We start from the raw sequence: 18,628 nt of genomic DNA on the forward strand, positions 1-18,628 counted from the left end.
CACCTTTGCAAAAACTTACTTCCTCCAAGAGCACTTTAGAACGGGTGCTTTTAGCTTCCACAAGGTTGCCAAAACCTTTCTTTTCGGTGATAGATTTTACTCCCAAGTATCTTTTGGACACAAGGAACATGACGGCAACGGTGCCAAAAGGTCTCCAAAAATGCCAGCATTTCATTATATGGGAAAATCAGTCAATCAAAAGATTCTCCAGAGAAGCTAAACGATTTACCATTTAACCAGGCATGGCAAGGGTTTGCATTTGGCGTATTGCTTAAGGTTCTTCTTGATTTTTCACTCAGGTGGTAGAACATCATGCTTGGTGGCTTTCTTTTCTTGACCTAAAGCAGCCTATCAATGCAGTGCTGAGATATATTTATTCCAGAAGATGTATGAAGAATCTTGCGAAGTGTGGAGTTTGTGAGCTCCCAAACATAGCTCAATGTTTAACCCCGCTCCAAAGAGGATAATGCCTTTTTGCAAGAGCTTCCTTTTCTTGCATAATCTTCAGGCAACCTTCTCCTTATGTCAACCGATCCGTGTCAAAATAAGTTAAGCTTTTCACTTGGTCTGGCATTTAGGATTCCTGTTTTTTCAGACATAGAGGTGAAAACAAATCATTTTAGGAAACCTTTCAAAATGCCAAGAACTTTTGGTTGTCTTGTGTTACCCACTCTAGAGAAAAGGGGACAGAGCTTCCCATATGGTCTAGCGGTTAGGATTCCTGGTTTTCACCCAGCGGCCCGGGTTTGACTCCCGGTATGGGAATTGTCCTTAGCTTTTCTTCTTTAGTCACATTTTAATCTCACCCATATAAGTTAATGTCTCCGGTTTACTATTCTATCCGCACTGGATTGAAGATTGCTCCTAGTCAGATTATAGAAATAAACATCGTATTCCAATACATCCTGGATGAGAAAATTTACTACACGTAACATTTTATGTGCACAGAACAGGACTTTTCTAAAGAACACATCAACATTCAATAAACAAAATGTTATTATTTGGCAGGGAAAAATGACTTTTGCTTGAAATGGAAATTGTCGCTTCTGCCTAAAGCACAAGAAAGCGTCCCTTGAGGATTATATGCAGATAGATTAGTTTTTTACCAATCCAGGACCTTCCAATGAAGTCATGTCTTGCAAACATGTCAAAAAATTAGATTCAATGCACCTTGCATTAACATCAAGACACTGACGCTCTAATAGTTTTACTCGTTTAAACCCTTTTAAGGCATATTGCTGATATCAAAGAAGGCCACGCCACCTTTGCAAAAACTTACTTCCTCCAAGAGCACTTTAGAACGGGTGCTTTTAGCTTCCACAAGGTTGCCAAAACCTTTCTTTTCGGTGATAGATTTTACTCCCAAGTATCTTTTGGACACAAGGAACATGACGGCAAAGGTGCCAAAAGGTCTCCAAAAATGCCAGCATTTCATTATATGGGAAAATCAGTCAATCAAAAGATTCTCCAGAGAAGCTAAACGATTTACCATTTAACCAGGCATGGCAAGGGTTTGCATTTGGCGTATTGCTTAAGGTTCTTCTTGATTTTTCACTCAGGTGGTAGAACATCATGCTTGGTGGCTTTCTTTTCTTGACCTAAAGCAGCCTATCAATGCAGTGCTGTGATATATTTATTCCAGAAGATGTATGAAGAAACTTGCGAAGTGTGGAGTTTGTGAGCTCCCAAACATAGCTCAATGTTTAACCCCGCTCCAAAGAGGATAATGCCTTTTTGCAAGAGCTTCCTTTTCTTGCATAATCTTCAGGCAACCTTCTCCTTATGTCAACCGATCCGTGTCAAAATAAGTTAAGCTTTTCACTTGGTCTGGCATTTAGGATTCCTGTTTTTTCAGACATAGAGGTGAAAACAAATCATTTTAGGAAACCTTTCAAAATGCCAAGAACTTTTGGTTGTCTTGTGTTACCCACTCTAGAGAAAAGGTGACAGAGCTTCCCATATGGTCTAGCGGTTAGGATTCCTGGTTTTCACCCAGCGGCCCGGGTTCGACTCCCGGTATGGGAATTGTCCTTAGCTTTTCTTCTTTAGTCACATTTTAATCTCACCCATATAAGTTAATGTCTCCGGTTTACTATTCTATCCGCACTGGATTGAAGATTGCTCCTAGTCAGATTATAGAAATAAACATCGTATTCCAATACATCCTGGATGAGAGAATTTACTACACGTAACATTTTATGTGCACAGAACAGGACTTTTCTAAAGAACACATCAACATTCAATAAACAAAATGTTATTATTTGGCAGGGAAAAATGACTTTTGCTTGAAATGGAAATTGTCGCTTCTGCCTAAAGCACAAGAAAGCGTCCCTTGAGGATTATATGCAGATAGATTAGTTTTTACCAATCCAGGACCTTCCAATGAAGTCATGTCTTGCAAACATGTCAAAAAATTAGATTCAATGCACCTTGCATTAACATCAAGACACTGACGCTCTAATAGTTTTACTCGTTTAAACCCTTTTAAGGCATATTGCTGATATCAAAGAAGGCCACGCCACCTTTGCAAAAACTTACTTCCTCCAAGAGCACTTTAGAACGGGTACTTTTAGCTTCCGCAAGGTTGCCAAAACCTTTCTTTTTGGTGACAGATTTTACTCCCAAGTATCTTTTGGACACAAAGAACATGACGGCAAAGGTGCCAAAAGGTCTCCAAAAATGCCAGCATTTCATTATATGGGAAAATCAGTCAATCAAAAGATTCTCCAGAGAAGCTAAACGATTTACCATTTAACCAGGCATGGCAAGGGCTTGCATTTGGCGTATTGCTTAAGGTTCTTCTTGATTTTTCACTCAGGTGGTAGAACATCATGCTTGGTGGCTTTCTTTTCTTGACCTAAAGCAGCCTATCAATGCAGTGCTGTGATATATTTATTCCAGAAGATGTATGAAGAATCTTGCGAAGTGTGGAGTTTGTGAGCTCCCAAACATAGCTCAATGTTTAACCCCGCTCCAAAGAGGATAATGCCTTTTTGCAAGAGCTTCCTTTTCTTGCATAATCTTCAGGCAACCTTCTCCTTATGTCAACCGATCCGTGTCCAAATAAGTTAAGCTTTTCACTTGGTCTGGCATTTAGGATTTCTGTTTTTTCAGACATAGAGGTGAAAACAAATCATTTTAGGAAACCTTTCAAAATGCCAAGAACTTTTGGTTGTCTTGTGTTACCCACTCTAGAGAAAAGGTGACAGAGCTTCCCATATGGTCTAGCGGTTAGGATTCCTGGTTTTCACCCAGGCGGCCCGGGTTCGACTTCCGGTATGGGAATTGTCCTTAGCTTTTCTTCTTTAGTCACATTTTAATCTCACCCATATAAGTTAATGTCTCCGGTTTACTATTCTATCCGCACTGGATTGAAGATTGCTCCTAGTCAGATTATAGAAATAAACATCGTATTCCAATACATCCTGGATGAGAGAATTTACTACACGTAACATTTTATGTGCACAGAACAGGACTTTTCTAAAGAACACATCAACATTCAATGAAAATTTTTTATTATTTGGCAGGGAAAAAATGACTTTTGCTTGAAATGGAAATTGTCGCTTCTGCCTAAAGCACAAGAAAGCGTCCCTTGAGGATTATATGCAGATAGATTAGTTTTTTACCAATCCAGGACCTTCCAATGAAGTCATGTCTTGCAAACATGTCAAAAAATTAGATTCAGTGCACCTTGCATTAACATCAAGACACTGACGCTCTAATAGTTTTACTCGTTTAAACCCTTTTAAGGCATATTGCTGATATCAAAGAAGGCCACGCCACCTTTGCAAAAACTTACTTCCTCCAAGAGCACTTTAGAACGGGTGCTTTTAGCTTCCACAAGGTTGCCAAAACCTTTCTTTTCGGTGATAGATTTTACTCCCAAGTATCTTTTGGACACAAGGAACATGACGGCAAAGGTGCCAAAAGGTCTCCAAAAATGCCAGCATTTCATTATATGGGAAAATCAGTCAATCAAAAGATTCTCCAGAGAAGCTAAACGATTTACCATTTAACCAGGCATGGCAAGGGTTTGCATTTGGCGTATTGCTTAAGGTTCTTCTTGATTTTTCACTCAGGTGGTAGAACATCATGCTTGGTGGCTTTCTTTTCTTGACCTAAAGCAGCCTATCAATGCAGTGCTGAGATATATTTATTCCAGAAGATGTATGAAGAATCTTGCGAAGTGTGGAGTTTGTGAGCTCCCAAACATAGCTCAATGTTTAACCCCGCTCCAAAGAGGATAATGCCTTTTTGCAAGAGCTTCCTTTTCTTGCATAATCTTCAGGCAACCTTCTCCTTATGTCAACCGATCCGTGTCAAAATAAGTTAAGCTTTTCACTTGGTCTGGCATTTAGGATTCCTGTTTTTTCAGACATAGAGGTGAAAACAAATCATTTTAGGAAACCTTTCAAAATGCCAAGAACTTTTGGTTGTCTTGTGTTACCCACTCTAGAGAAAAGGGGACAGAGCTTCCCATATGGTCTAGCGGTTAGGATTCCTGGTTTTCACCCAGCGGCCCGGGTTCGACTCCCGGTATGGGAATTGTCCTTAGCTTTTCTTCTTTAGTCACATTTTAATCTCATCCATATAAGTTAATGTCTCCGGTTTACTATTCTATCCGCACTGGATTGAAGATTGCTCCTAGTCAGATTATAGAAATAAACATCGTATTCCAATACATCCTGGATGAGAAAATTTACTACACGTAACATTTTATGTGCACAGAACAGGACTTTTCTAAAGAACACATCAACATTCAATAAACAAAATGTTATTATTTGGCAGGGAAAAATGACTTTTGCTTGAAATGGAAATTGTCGCTTCTGCCTAAAGCACAAGAAAGCGTCCCTTGAGGATTATATGCAGATAGATTAGTTTTTTACCAATCCAGGACCTTCCAATGAAGTCATGTCTTGCAAACATGTCAAAAAATTAGATTCAATGCACCTTGCATTAACATCAAGACACTGACGCTCTAATAGTTTTACTCGTTTAAACCCTTTTAAGGCATATTGCTGATATCAAAGAAGGCCACGCCACCTTTGCAAAAACTTACTTCCTCCAAGAGCACTTTAGAACGGGTGCTTTTAGCTTCCACAAGGTTGCCAAAACCTTTCTTTTCGGTGATAGATTTTACTCCCAAGTATCTTTTGGACACAAGGAACATGACGGCAACGGTGCCAAAAGGTCTCCAAAAATGCCAGCATTTCATTATATGGGAAAATCAGTCAATCAAAAGATTCTCCAGAGAAGCTAAACGATTTACCATTTAACCAGGCATGGCAAGGGTTTGCATTTGGCGTATTGCTTAAGGTTCTTCTTGATTTTTCACTCAGGTGGTAGAACATCATGCTTGGTGGCTTTCTTTTCTTGACCTAAAGCAGCCTATCAATGCAGTGCTGTGATATATTTATTCCAGAAGATGTATGAAGAATCTTGCGAAGTGTGGAGTTTGTGAGCTCCCAAACATAGCTCAATGTTTAACCCCGCTCCAAAGAGGATAATGCCTTTTTGCAAGAGCTTCCTTTTCTTGCATAATCTTCAGGCAACCTTCTCCTTATGTCAACCGATCCGTGTCAAAATAAGTTAAGCTTTTCACTTGGTCTGGCATTTAGGATTCCTGTTTTTTCAGACATAGAGGTGAAAACAAATCATTTTAGGAAACCTTTCAAAATGCCAAGAACTTTTGGTTGTCTTGTGTTACCCACTCTAGAGAAAAGGTGACAGAGCTTCCCATATGGTCTAGCGGTTAGGATTCCTGGTTTTCACCCAGGCGGCCCGGGTTCGACTCCCGGTATGGGAATTGTCCTTAGCTTTTCTTCTTTAGTCACATTTTAATCTCACCCATATAAGTTAATGTCTCCGGTTTACTATTCTATCCGCACTGGATTGAAGATTGCTCCTAGTCAGATTATAGAAATAAACATCGTATTCCAATACATCCTGCATGAGAGAATTTACTACACGTTACATTTTATGTGCACAGAACAGGACTTTTCTAAAGAACACATCAACATTCAATGAAAATTTTTTATTATTTGGCAGGGAAAAAATGACTTTTGCTTGAAATGGAAATTGTCGCTTCTGCCTAAAGCACAAGAAAGCGTCCCTTGAGGATTATATGCAGATAGATTAGTTTTTTACCAATCCAGGACCTTCCAATGAAGTCATGTCTTGCAAACATGTCAAAAAATTAGATTCAATGCACCTTGCATTAACATCAAGACACTGACGCTCTAATAGTTTTACTCGTTTAAACCCTTTTAAGGCATATTGCTGATATCAAAGAAGGCCACGCCACCTTTGCAAAAACTTACTTCCTCCAAGAGCACTTTAGAACGGGTGCTTTTAGCTTCCACAAGGTTGCCAAAACCTTTCTTTTCGGTGATAGATTTTACTCCCAAGTATCTTTTGGACACAAGGAACATGACGGCAACGGTGCCAAAAGGTCTCCAAAAATGCCAGCATTTCATTATATGGGAAAATCAGTCAATCAAAAGATTCTCCAGAGAAGCTAAACGATTTACCATTTAACCAGGCATGGCAAGGGTTTGCATTTGGCGTATTGCTTAAGGTTCTTCTTGATTTTTCACTCAGGTGGTAGAACATCATGCTTGGTGGCTTTCTTTTCTTGACCTAAAGCAGCCTATCAATGCAGTGCTGTGATATATTTATTCCAGAAGATGTATGAAGAATCTTGCGAAGTGTGGAGTTTGTGAGCTCCCAAACATAGCTCAATGTTTAACCCCGCTCCAAAGAGGATAATGCCTTTTTGCAAGAGCTTTCTTTTCTTGCATAATCTTCAGGCAACCTTCTCCTTATGTCAACCGATCCGTGTCAAAATAAGTTAAGCTTTTCACTTGGTCTGGCATTTAGGATTCCTGTTTTTTCAGACATAGAGGTGAAAACAAATCATTTTAGGAAACCTTTCAAAATGCCAAGAACTTTTGGCTGTCTTGTGTTACCCACTCTAGAAAAAAGGTGACAGAGCTTCCCATATGGTCTAGCGGTTAGGATTCCTGGTTTTCACCCAGGCGGCCCGGGTTCGACTCCCGGTATGGGAATTGTCCTTAGCTTTTCTTCTTTAGTCACATTTTAATCTCACCCATATAAGTTAATGTCTCCGGTTTACTATTCTATCCGCACTGGATTGAAGATTGTTCCTAGTCAGATTATAGAAATAAACATCGTATTCCAATACATCCTGGATGAGAGAATTTACTACACGTAACATTTTATGTGCACAGAACAGGACTTTTCTAAAGAACACATCAACATTCAATGAAAATTTTTTATTATTTGGCAGGGAAAAAATGACTTTTGCTTGAAATGGAAATTGTCGCTTCTGCCTAAAGCACAAGAAAGTGTCCCTTGAGGATTATATGCAGATAGATTGGTTTTTTACCAATCCAGGACCTTCCAATGAAGTCATGTCTTGCAAACATGTCAAAAAATTAGATTCAGTGCACCTTGCATTAACATCAAGACACTGACGCTCTAATAGTTTTACTCGTTTAAACCCTTTTAAGGCATATTGCTGATATCAAAGAAGGCCACGCCACCTTTGCAAAAACTTACTTCCTCCAAGAGCACTTTAGAACGGGTGCTTTTAGCTTCCACAAGGTTGCCAAAACCTTTCTTTTCGGTGATAGATTTTACTCCCAAGTATCTTTTGGACACAAGGAACATGACGGCAAAGGTGCCAAAAGGTCTCCAAAAATGCCAGCATTTCATTATATGGGAAAATCAGTCAATCAAAAGATTCTCCAGAGAAGCTAAACGATTTACCATTTAACCAGGCATGGCAAGGGTTTGCATTTGGCGTATTGCTTAAGGTTCTTCTTGATTTTTCACTCAGGTGGTAGAACATCATGCTTGGTGGCTTTCTTTTCTTGACCTAAAGCAGCCTATCAATGCAGTGCTGTGATATATTTATTCCAGAAGATGTATGAAGAATCTTGCGAAGTGTGGAGTTTGTGAGCTCCCAAACATAGCTCAATGTTTAACCCCGCTCCAAAGAGGATAATGCCTTTTTGCAAGAGCTTCCTTTTCTTGCATAATCTTCAGGCAACCTTCTCCTTATGTCAACCGATCCGTGTCCAAATAAGTTAAGCTTTTCACTTGGTCTGGCATTTAGGATTCCTGTTTTTTCAGACATAGAGGTGAAAACAAATCATTTTAGGAAACCTTTCAAAATGCCAAGAACTTTTGGTTGTCTTGTGTTACCCACTCTAGAGAAAAGGTGACAGAGCTTCCCATATGGTCTAGCGGTTAGGATTCCTGGTTTTCACCCAGGCGGCCCGGGTTCGACTCCCGGTATGGGAATTGTCCTTAGCTTTTCTTCTTTAGTCACATTTTAATCTCACCCATATAAGTTAATGTCTCCGGTTTACTATTCTATCCGCACTGGATTGAAGATTGCTCCTAGTCAGATTATAGAAATAAACATCGTATTCCAATACATCCTGGATGAGAGAATTTACTACACGTAACATTTTATGTGCACAGAACAGGACTTTTCTAAAGAACACATCAACATTCAATGAAATTTTTTTATTATTTGGCAGGGAAAAAATGACTTTTGCTTGAAATGGAAATTGTCGCTTCTGCCTAAAGCACAAGAAAGCGTCCCTTGAGGATTATATGCAGATAGATTAGTTTTTTACCAATCCAGGACCTTCCAATGAAGTCATGTCTTGCAAACATGTCAAAAAATTAGATTCAGTGCACCTTGCATTAACATCAAGACACTGACGCTCTAATAGTTTTACTCGTTTAAACCCTTTTAAGGCATATTGCTGATATCAAAGAAGGCCACGCCACCTTTGCAAAAACTTACTTCCTCCAAGAGCACTTTAGAACGGGTGCTTTTAGCTTCCACAAGGTTGCCAAAACCTTTCTTTTCGGTGATAGATTTTACTCCCAAGTATCTTTTGGACACAAGGAACATGACGGCAAAGGTGCCAAAAGGTCTCCAAAAATGCCAGCATTTCATTATATGGGAAAATCAGTCAATCAAAAGATTCTCCAGAGAAGCTAAACGATTTACCATTTAACCAGGCATGGCAAGGGTTTGCATTTGGCGTATTGCTTAAGGTTCTTCTTGATTTTTCACTCAGGTGGTAGAACATCATGCTTGGTGGCTTTCTTTTCTTGACCTAAAGCAGCCTATCAATGCAGTGCTGTGATATATTTATTCCAGAAGATGTATGAAGAATCTTGCGAAGTGTGGAGTTTGTGAGCTCCCAAACATAGCTCAATGTTTAACCCCGCTCCAAAGAGGATAATGCTTTTTTGCAAGAGCTTCCTTTTCTTGCATAATCTTCAGGCAACCTTCTCCTTATGTCAACCGATCCGTGTCAAAATAAGTTAAGCTTTTCACTTGGTCTGGCATTTAGGATTCCTGTTTTTTCAGACATAGAGGTGAAAACAAATCATTTTAGGAAACCTTTCAAAATGCCAAGAACTTTTGGTTGTCTTGTGTTACCCACTCTAGAGAAAAGGGGACAGAGCTTCCCATATGGTCTAGCGGTTAGGATTCCTGGTTTTCACCCAGCGGCCCGGGTTCGACTCCCGGTATGGGAATTGTCCTTAGCTTTTCTTCTTTAGTCACATTTTAATCTCACCCATATAAGTTAATGTCTCCGGTTTACTATTCTATCCGCACTGGATTGAAGATTGCTCCTAGTCAGATTATAGAAATAAACATCGTATTCCAATACATCCTGGATGAGAAAATTTACTACACGTAACATTTTATGTGCACAGAACAGGACTTTTCTAAAGAACACATCAACATTCAATAAACAAAATGTTATTATTTGGCAGGGAAAAATGACTTTTGCTTGAAATGGAAATTGTCGCTTCTGCCTAAAGCACAAGAAAGCGTCCCTTGAGGATTATATGCAGATAGATTAGTTTTTTACCAATCCAGGACCTTCCAATGAAGTCATGTCTTGCAAACATGTCAAAAAATTAGATTCAATGCACCTTGCATTAACATCAAGACACTGACGCTCTAATAGTTTTACTCGTTTAAACCCTTTTAAGGCATATTGCTGATATCAAAGAAGGCCACGCCACCTTTGCAAAAACAGACTTCCTCCAAGAGCACTTTAGAACGGGTGCTTTTAGCTTCCACAAGGTTGCCAAAACCTTTCTTTTCGGTGATAGATTTTACTCCCAAGTATCTTTTGGACACAAGGAACATGACGGCAAAGGTGCCAAAAGGTCTCCAAAAATGCCAGCATTTCATTATATGGGAAAATCAGTCAATCAAAAGATTCTCCAGAGAAGCTAAACGATTTACCATTTAACCAGGCATGGCAAGGGTTTGCATTTGGCGTATTGCTTAAGGTTCTTCTTGATTTTTCACTCAGGTGGTAGAACATCATGCTTGGTGGCTTTCTTTTCTTGACCTAAAGCAGCCTATCAATGCAGTGCTGTGATATATTTATTCCAGAAGATGTATGAAGAATCTTGCGAAGTGTGGAGTTTGTGAGCTCCCAAACATAGCTCAATGTTTAACCCCGCTCCAAAGAGGATAATGCCTTTTTGCAAGAGCTTCCTTTTCTTGCATAATCTTCAGGCAACCTTCTCCTTATGTCAACCGATCCGTGTCAAAATAAGTTAAGCTTTTCACTTGGTCTGGCATTTAGGATTCCTGTTTTTTCAGACATAGAGGTGAAAACAAATCATTTTAGGAAACCTTTCAAAATGCCAAGAACTTTTGGTTGTCTTGTGTTACCCACTCTAGAGAAAAGGTGACAGAGCTTCCCATATGGTCTAGCGGTTAGGATTCCTGGTTTTCACCCAGGCGGCCTGGGTTCGACTCCCGGTATGGGAATTGTCCTTAGCTTTTCTTCTTTAGTCACATTTTAATCTCACCCATATAAGTTAATGTCTCCGGTTTACTATTCTATCCGCACTGGATTGAAGATTGCTCCTAGTCAGATTATAGAAATAAACATCGTATTCCAATACATCCTGGATGAGAGAATTTACTACACGTAACATTTTATGTGCACAGAACAGGACTTTTCTAAAGAACACATCAACATTCAATAAACAAAATGTTATTATTTGGCAGGGAAAAATGACTTTTGCTTGAAATGGAAATTGTCGCTTCTGCCTAAAGCACAAGAAAGCGTCCCTTGAGGATTATATGCAGATAGATTAGTTTTTTACCAATCCAGGACCTTCCAATGAAGTCATGTCTTGCAAACATGTCAAAAAATTAGATTCAATGCACCTTGCATTAACATCAAGACACTGACGCTCTAATAGTTTTACTCGTTTAAACCCTTTTAAGGCATATTGCTGATATCAAAGAAGGCCACGCCACCTTTGCAAAAACTTACTTCCTCCAAGAGCACTTTAGAACGGGTACTTTTAGCTTCCGCAAGGTTGCCAAAACCTTTCTTTTTGGTGACAGATTTTACTCCCAAGTATCTTTTGGACACAAGGAACATGACGGCAAAGGTGCCAAAAGGTCTCCAAAAATGCCAGGATTTCATTATATGGGAAAATCAGTCAATCAAAAGATTCTCCAGAGAAGCTAAACGATTTACCATTTAACCAGGCATGGCAAGGGCTTGCATTTGGCGTATTGCTTAAGGTTCTTCTTGATTTTTCACTCAGGTGGTAGAACATCATGCTTGGTGGCTTTCTTTTCTTGACCTAAAGCAGCCTATCAATGCAGTGCTGTGATATATTTATTCCAGAAGATGTATGAAGAATCTTGCGAAGTGTGGAGTTTGTGAGCTCCCAAACATAGCTCAATGTTTAACCCCGCTCCAAAGAGGATAATGCCTTTTTGCAAGAGCTTCCTTTTCTTGCATAATCTTCAGGCAACCTTCTCCTTATGTCAACCGATCCGTGTCAAAATAAGTTAAGCTTTTCACTTGGTCTGGCATTTAGGATTCCTGTTTTTTCAGACATAGAGGTGAAAACAAATCATTTTAGGAAACCTTTCAAAATGCCAAGAACTTTTGGTTGTCTTGTGTTACCCACTCTAGAGAAAAGGTGACAGAGCTTCCCATATGGTCTAGCGGTTAGGATTCCTGGTTTTCACCCAGGCGGCCTGGGTTTGACTCCCGGTATGGGAATTGTCCTTAGCTTTTCTTCTTTAGTCACATTTTAATCTCACCCATATAAGTTAATGTCTCCGGTTTACTATTCTATCCGCACTGGATTGAAGATTGCTCCTAGTCAGATTATAGAAATAAACATCGTATTCCAATACATCCTGGATGAGAGAATTTACTACACGTAACATTTTATGTGCACAGAACAGGACTTTTCTAAAGAACACATCAACATTCAATAAACAAAATGTTATTATTTGGCAGGGAAAAATGACTTTTGCTTGAAATGGAAATTGTCGCTTCTGCCTAAAGCACAAGAAAGCGTCCCTTGAGGATTATATGCAGATAGATTAGTTTTTTACCAATCCAGGACCTTCCAATGAAGTCATGTCTTGCAAACATGTCAAAAAATTAGATTCAATGCACCTTGCATTAACATCAAGACACTGACGCTCTAATAGTTTTACTCGTTTAAACCCTTTTAAGGCATATTGCTGATATCAAAGAAGGCCACGCCACCTTTGCAAAAACTTACTTCCTCCAAGAGCACTTTAGAACGGGTACTTTTAGCTTCCGCAAGGTTGCCAAAACCTTTCTTTTTGGTGACAGATTTTACTCCCAAGTATCTTTTGGACACAAGGAACATGACAGCAAAGGTGCCAAAAGGTCTCCAAAAATGCCAGGATTTCATTATATGGGAAAATCAGTCAATCAAAAGATTCTCCAGAGAAGCTAAACGATTTACCATTTAACCAGGCATGGCAAGGGCTTGCATTTGGCGTATTGCTTAAGGTTCTTCTTGATTTTTCACTCAGGTGGTAGAACATCATGCTTGGTGGCTTTCTTTTCTTGACCTAAAGCAGCCTATCAATGCAGTGCTGTGATATATTTATTCCAGAAGATGTATGAAGAATCTTGCGAAGTGTGGAGTTTGTGAGCTCCCAAACATAGCTCAATGTTTAACCCCGCTCCAAAGAGGATAATGCCTTTTTGCAAGAGCTTCCTTTTCTTGCATAATCTTCAGGCAACCTTCTCCTTATGTCAACCGATCCGTGTCCAAATAAGTTAAGCTTTTCACTTGGTCTGGCATTTAGGATTCCTGTTTTTTCAGACATAGAGGTGAAAACAAATCATTTTAGGAAACCTTTCAAAATGCCAAGAACTTTTGGTTGTCTTGTGTTACCCCCTCTAGAGAAAAGGTGACAGAGCTTCCCATATGGTCTAGCGGTTAGGATTCCTGGTTTTCACCCAGGCGGCCCGGGTTCGACTCCCGGTATGGGAATTGTCCTTAGCTTTTCTTCTTTAGTCACATTTTAATCTCACCCATATAAGTTAATGTCTCCGGTTTACTATTCTATCCGCACTGGATTGAAGATTGCTCCTAGTCAGATTATAGAAATAAACATCGTATTCCAATACATCCTGGATGAGAGAATTAATACACGTAACATTTTATGTGCACAGAACAGGACTTTTCTAAAGAACACATCAACATTCAATGAAAATTTTTTATTATTTGGCAGGGAAAAAATGACTTTTGCTTGAAATGGAAATTGTCGCTTCTGCCTAAAGCACAAGAAAGCGTCCCTTGAGGATTATATGCAGATAGATTAGTTTTTTACCAATCCAGGACCTTCCAATGAAGTCATGTCTTGCAAACATGTCAAAAAATTAGATTCAGTGCACCTTGCATTAACATCAAGACACTGACGCTCTAATAGTTTTACTCGTTTAAACCCTTTTAAGGCATATTGCTGATATCAAAGAAGGCCACGCCACCTTTGCAAAAACTTACTTCCTCCAAGAGCACTTTAGAACGGGTGCTTTTAGCTTCCACAAGGTTGCCAAAACCTTTCTTTTCGGTGATAGATTTTACTCCCAAGTATCTTTTGGACACAAGGAACATGACGGCAAAGGTGCCAAAAGGTCTCCAAAAATGCCAGCATTTCATTATATGGGAAAATCAGTCAATCAAAAGATTCTCCAGAGAAGCTAAACGATTTACCATTTAACCAGGCATGGCAAGGGTTTGCATTTGGCGTATTGCTTAAGGTTCTTCTTGATTTTTCACTCAGGTGGTAGAACATCATGCTTGGTGGCTTTCTTTTCTTGACCTAAAGCAGCCTATCAATGCAGTGCTGAGATATATTTATTCCAGAAGATGTATGAAGAATCTTGCGAAGTGTGGAGTTTGTGAGCTCCCAAACATAGCTCAATGTTTAACCCCGCTCCAAAGAGGATAATGCCTTTTTGCAAGAGCTTCCTTTTCTTGCATAATCTTCAGGCAACCTTCTCCTTATGTCAACCGATCCGTGTCAAAATAAGTTAAGCTTTTCACTTGGTCTGGCATTTAGGATTCCTGTTTTTTCAGACATAGAGGTGAAAACAAATCATTTTAGGAAACCTTTCAAAATGCCAAGAACTTTTGGTTGTCTTGTGTTACCCACTCTAGAGAAAAGGGGACAGAGCTTCCCATATGGTCTAGCGGTTAGGATTCCTGGTTTTCACCCAGCGGCCCGGGTTTGACTCCCGGTATGGGAATTGTCCTTAGCTTTTCTTCTTTAGTCACATTTTAATCTCACCCATATAAGTTAATGTCTCCGGTTTACTATTCTATCCGCACTGGATTGAAGATTGCTCCTAGTCAGATTATAGAAATAAACATCGTATTCCAATACATCCTGGATGAGAAAATTTACTACACGTAACATTTTATGTGCACAGAACAGGACTTTTCTAAAGAACACATCAACATTCAATAAACAAAATGTTATTATTTGGCAGGGAAAAATGACTTTTGCTTGAAATGGAAATTGTCGCTTCTGCCTAAAGCACAAGAAAGCGTCCCTTGAGGATTATATGCAGATAGATTAGTTTTTTACCAATCCAGGACCTTCCAATGAAGTCATGTCTTGCAAACATGTCAAAAAATTAGATTCAATGCACCTTGCATTAACATCAAGACACTGACGCTCTAATAGTTTTACTCGTTTAAACCCTTTTAAGGCATATTGCTGATATCAAAGAAGGCCACGCCACCTTTGCAAAAACTTACTTCCTCCAAGAGCACTTTAGAACGGGTGCTTTTAGCTTCCACAAGGTTGCCAAAACCTTTCTTTTCGGTGATAGATTTTACTCCCAAGTATCTTTTGGACACAAGGAACATGACGGCAAAGGTGCCAAAAGGTCTCCAAAAATGCCAGCATTTCATTATATGGGAAAATCAGTCAATCAAAAGATTCTCCAGAGAAGCTAAACGATTTACCATTTAACCAGGCATGGCAAGGGTTTGCATTTGGCGTATTGCTTAAGGTTCTTCTTGATTTTTCACTCAGGTGGTAGAACATCATGCTTGGTGGCTTTCTTTTCTTGACCTAAAGCAGCCTATCAATGCAGTGCTGTGATATATTTATTCCAGAAGATGTATGAAGAAACTTGCGAAGTGTGGAGTTTGTGAGCTCCCAAACATAGCTCAATGTTTAACCCCGCTCCAAAGAGGATAATGCCTTTTTGCAAGAGCTTCCTTTTCTTGCATAATCTTCAGGCAACCTTCTCCTTATGTCAACCGATCCGTGTCAAAATAAGTTAAGCTTTTCACTTGGTCTGGCATTTAGGATTCCTGTTTTTTCAGACATAGAGGTGAAAACAAATCATTTTAGGAAACCTTTCAAAATGCCAAGAACTTTTGGTTGTCTTGTGTTACCCACTCTAGAGAAAAGGTGACAGAGTTTCCCATATGGTCTAGCGGTTAGGATTCCTGGTTTTCACCCAGCGGCCCGGGTTCGACTCCCGGTATGGGAATTGTCCTTAGCTTTTCTTCTTTAGTCACATTTTAATCTCACCCATATAAGTTAATGTCTCCGGTTTACTATTCTATCCGCACTGGATTGAAGATTGCTCCTAGTCAGATTATAGAAATAAACATCGTATTCCAATACATCCTGGATGAGAGAATTTACTACACGTAACATTTTATGTGCACAGAACAGGACTTTTCTAAAGAACACATCAACATTCAATAAACAAAATGTTATTATTTGGCAGGGAAAAATGACTTTTGCTTGAAATGGAAATTGTCGCTTCTGCCTAAAGCACAAGAAAGCGTCCCTTGAGGATTATATGCAGATAGATTAGTTTTTACCAATCCAGGACCTTCCAATGAAGTCATGTCTTGCAAACATGTCAAAAAATTAGATTCAATGCACCTTGCATTAACATCAAGACACTGACGCTCTAATAGTTTTACTCGTTTAAACCCTTTTAAGGCATATTGCTGATATCAAAGAAGGCCACGCCACCTTTGCAAAAACTTACTTCCTCCAAGAGCACTTTAGAACGGGTACTTTTAGCTTCCGCAAGGTTGCCAAAACCTTTCTTTTTGGTGACAGATTTTACTCCCAAGTATCTTTTGGACACAAAGAACATGACGGCAAAGGTGCCAAAAGGTCTCCAAAAATGCCAGCATTTCATTATATGGGAAAATCAGTCAATCAAAAGATTCTCCAGAGAAGCTAAACGATTTACCATTTAACCAGGCATGGCAAGGGCTTGCATTTGGCGTATTGCTTAAGGTTCTTCTTGATTTTTCACTCAGGTGGTAGAACATCATGCTTGGTGGCTTTCTTTTCTTGACCTAAAGCAGCCTATCAATGCAGTGCTGTGATATATTTATTCCAGAAGATGTATGAAGAATCTTGCGAAGTGTGGAGTTTGTGAGCTCCCAAACATAGCTCAATGTTTAACCCCGCTCCAAAGAGGATAATGCCTTTTTGCAAGAGCTTCCTTTTCTTGCATAATCTTCAGGCAACCTTCTCCTTATGTCAACCGATCCGTGTCCAAATAAGTTAAGCTTTTCACTTGGTCTGGCATTTAGGATTCCTGTTTTTTCAGACATAGAGGTGAAAACAAATCATTTTAGGAAACCTTTCAAAATGCCAAGAACTTTTGGTTGTCTTGTGTTACCCACTCTAGAGAAAAGGTGACAGAGCTTCCCATATGGTCTAGCGGTTAGGATTCCTGGTTTTCACCCAGGCGGCCCGGGTTCGACTTCCGGTATGGGAATTGTCCTTAGCTTTTCTTCTTTAGTCACATTTTAATCTCACCCATATAAGTTAATGTCTCCGGTTTACTATTCTATCCGCACTGGATTGAAGATTGCTCCTAGTCAGATTATAGAAATAAACATCGTATTCCAATACATCCTGGATGAGAGAATTTACTACACGTAACATTTTATGTGCACAGAACAGGACTTTTCTAAAGAACACATCAACATTCAATGAAAATTTTTTTATTATTTGGCAGGGAAAAAATGACTTTTGCTTGAAATGGAAATTGTCGCTTCTGCCTAAAGCACAAGAAAGCGTCCCTTGAGGATTATATGCAGATAGATTAGTTTTTTACCAATCCAGGACCTTCCAATGAAGTCATGTCTTGCAAACATGTCAAAAAATTAGATTCAGTGCACCTTGCATTAACATCAAGACACTGACGCTCTAATAGTTTTACTCGTTTAAACCCTTTTAAGGCATATTGCTGATATCAAAGAAGGCCACGCCACCTTTGCAAAAACTTACTTCCTCCAAGAGCACTTTAGAACGGGTGCTTTTAGCTTCCACAAGGTTGCCAAAACCTTTCTTTTCGGTGATAGATTTTACTCCCAAGTATCTTTTGGACACAAGGAACATGACGGCAAAGGTGCCAAAAGGTCTCCAAAAATGCCAGCATTTCATTATATGGGAAAATCAGTCAATCAAAAGATTCTCCAGAGAAGCTAAACGATTTACCATTTAACCAGGCATGGCAAGGGTTTGCATTTGGCGTATTGCTTAAGGTTCTTCTTGATTTTTCACTCAGGTGGTAGAACATCATGCTTGGTGGCTTTCTTTTCTTGACCTAAAGCAGCCTATCAATGCAGTGCTGAGATATATTTATTCCAGAAGATGTATGAAGAATCTTGCGAAGTGTGGAGTTTGTGAGCTCCCAAACATAGCTCAATGTTTAACCCCGCTCCAAAGAGGATAATGCCTTTTTGCAAGAGCTTCCTTTTCTTGCATAATCTTCAGGCAACCTTCTCCTTATGTCAACCGATCCGTGTCAAAATAAGTTAAGCTTTTCACTTGGTCTGGCATTTAGGATTCCTGTTTTTTCAGACATAGAGGTGAAAACAAATCATTTTAGGAAACCTTTCAAAATGCCAAGAACTTTTGGTTGTCTTGTGTTACCCACTCTAGAGAAAAGGGGACAGAGCTTCCCATATGGTCTAGCGGTTAGGATTCCTGGTTTTCACCCAGCGGCCTGGGTTCGACTCCCGGTATGGGAATTGTCCTTAGCTTTTCTTCTTTAGTCACATTTTAATCTCACCCATATAAGTTAATGTCTCCGGTTTACTATTCTATCCGCACTGGATTGAAGATTGCTCCTAGTCAGATTATAGAAATAAACATCGTATTCCAATACATCCTGGATGAGAAAATTTACTACACGTAACATTTTATGTGCACAGAACAGGACTTTTCTAAAGAACACATCAACATTCA

General features: G+C 39.4%; 5 non-coding genes across 5 annotated transcripts; all 5 read left to right on the forward strand.

Moving 5' to 3' along the window:
• Positions 1 to 5,734: 5,734 nt before the first annotated feature.
• On the forward strand, positions 5,735 to 5,806 carry TRNAE-UUC (transfer RNA glutamic acid (anticodon UUC)). The gene has a single exon. It is a non-coding gene; the product is annotated as a tRNA-Glu (tRNA).
• Positions 5,807 to 6,995: 1,189 nt separating this feature from the next.
• Positions 6,996 to 7,067, forward strand: TRNAE-UUC (transfer RNA glutamic acid (anticodon UUC)). Its single transcript has one exon. It is a non-coding gene; the product is annotated as a tRNA-Glu (tRNA).
• A 1,189-nt stretch (positions 7,068 to 8,256) lies between these two features.
• TRNAE-UUC (transfer RNA glutamic acid (anticodon UUC)) lies at positions 8,257 to 8,328 on the forward strand. The gene has a single exon. It is a non-coding gene; the product is annotated as a tRNA-Glu (tRNA).
• A 2,449-nt stretch (positions 8,329 to 10,777) lies between these two features.
• TRNAE-UUC (transfer RNA glutamic acid (anticodon UUC)) lies at positions 10,778 to 10,849 on the forward strand. The gene has a single exon. It is a non-coding gene; the product is annotated as a tRNA-Glu (tRNA).
• Positions 10,850 to 13,299: 2,450 nt separating this feature from the next.
• Positions 13,300 to 13,371, forward strand: TRNAE-UUC (transfer RNA glutamic acid (anticodon UUC)). Its single transcript has one exon. It is a non-coding gene; the product is annotated as a tRNA-Glu (tRNA).
• Positions 13,372 to 18,628: the final 5,257 nt, after the last annotated feature.

This window comes from Pelobates fuscus, chromosome 3 (genome assembly GCF_036172605.1).
Source record: "Pelobates fuscus isolate aPelFus1 chromosome 3, aPelFus1.pri, whole genome shotgun sequence".
NCBI lineage: Eukaryota > Metazoa > Chordata > Amphibia > Anura > Pelobatidae > Pelobates > Pelobates fuscus.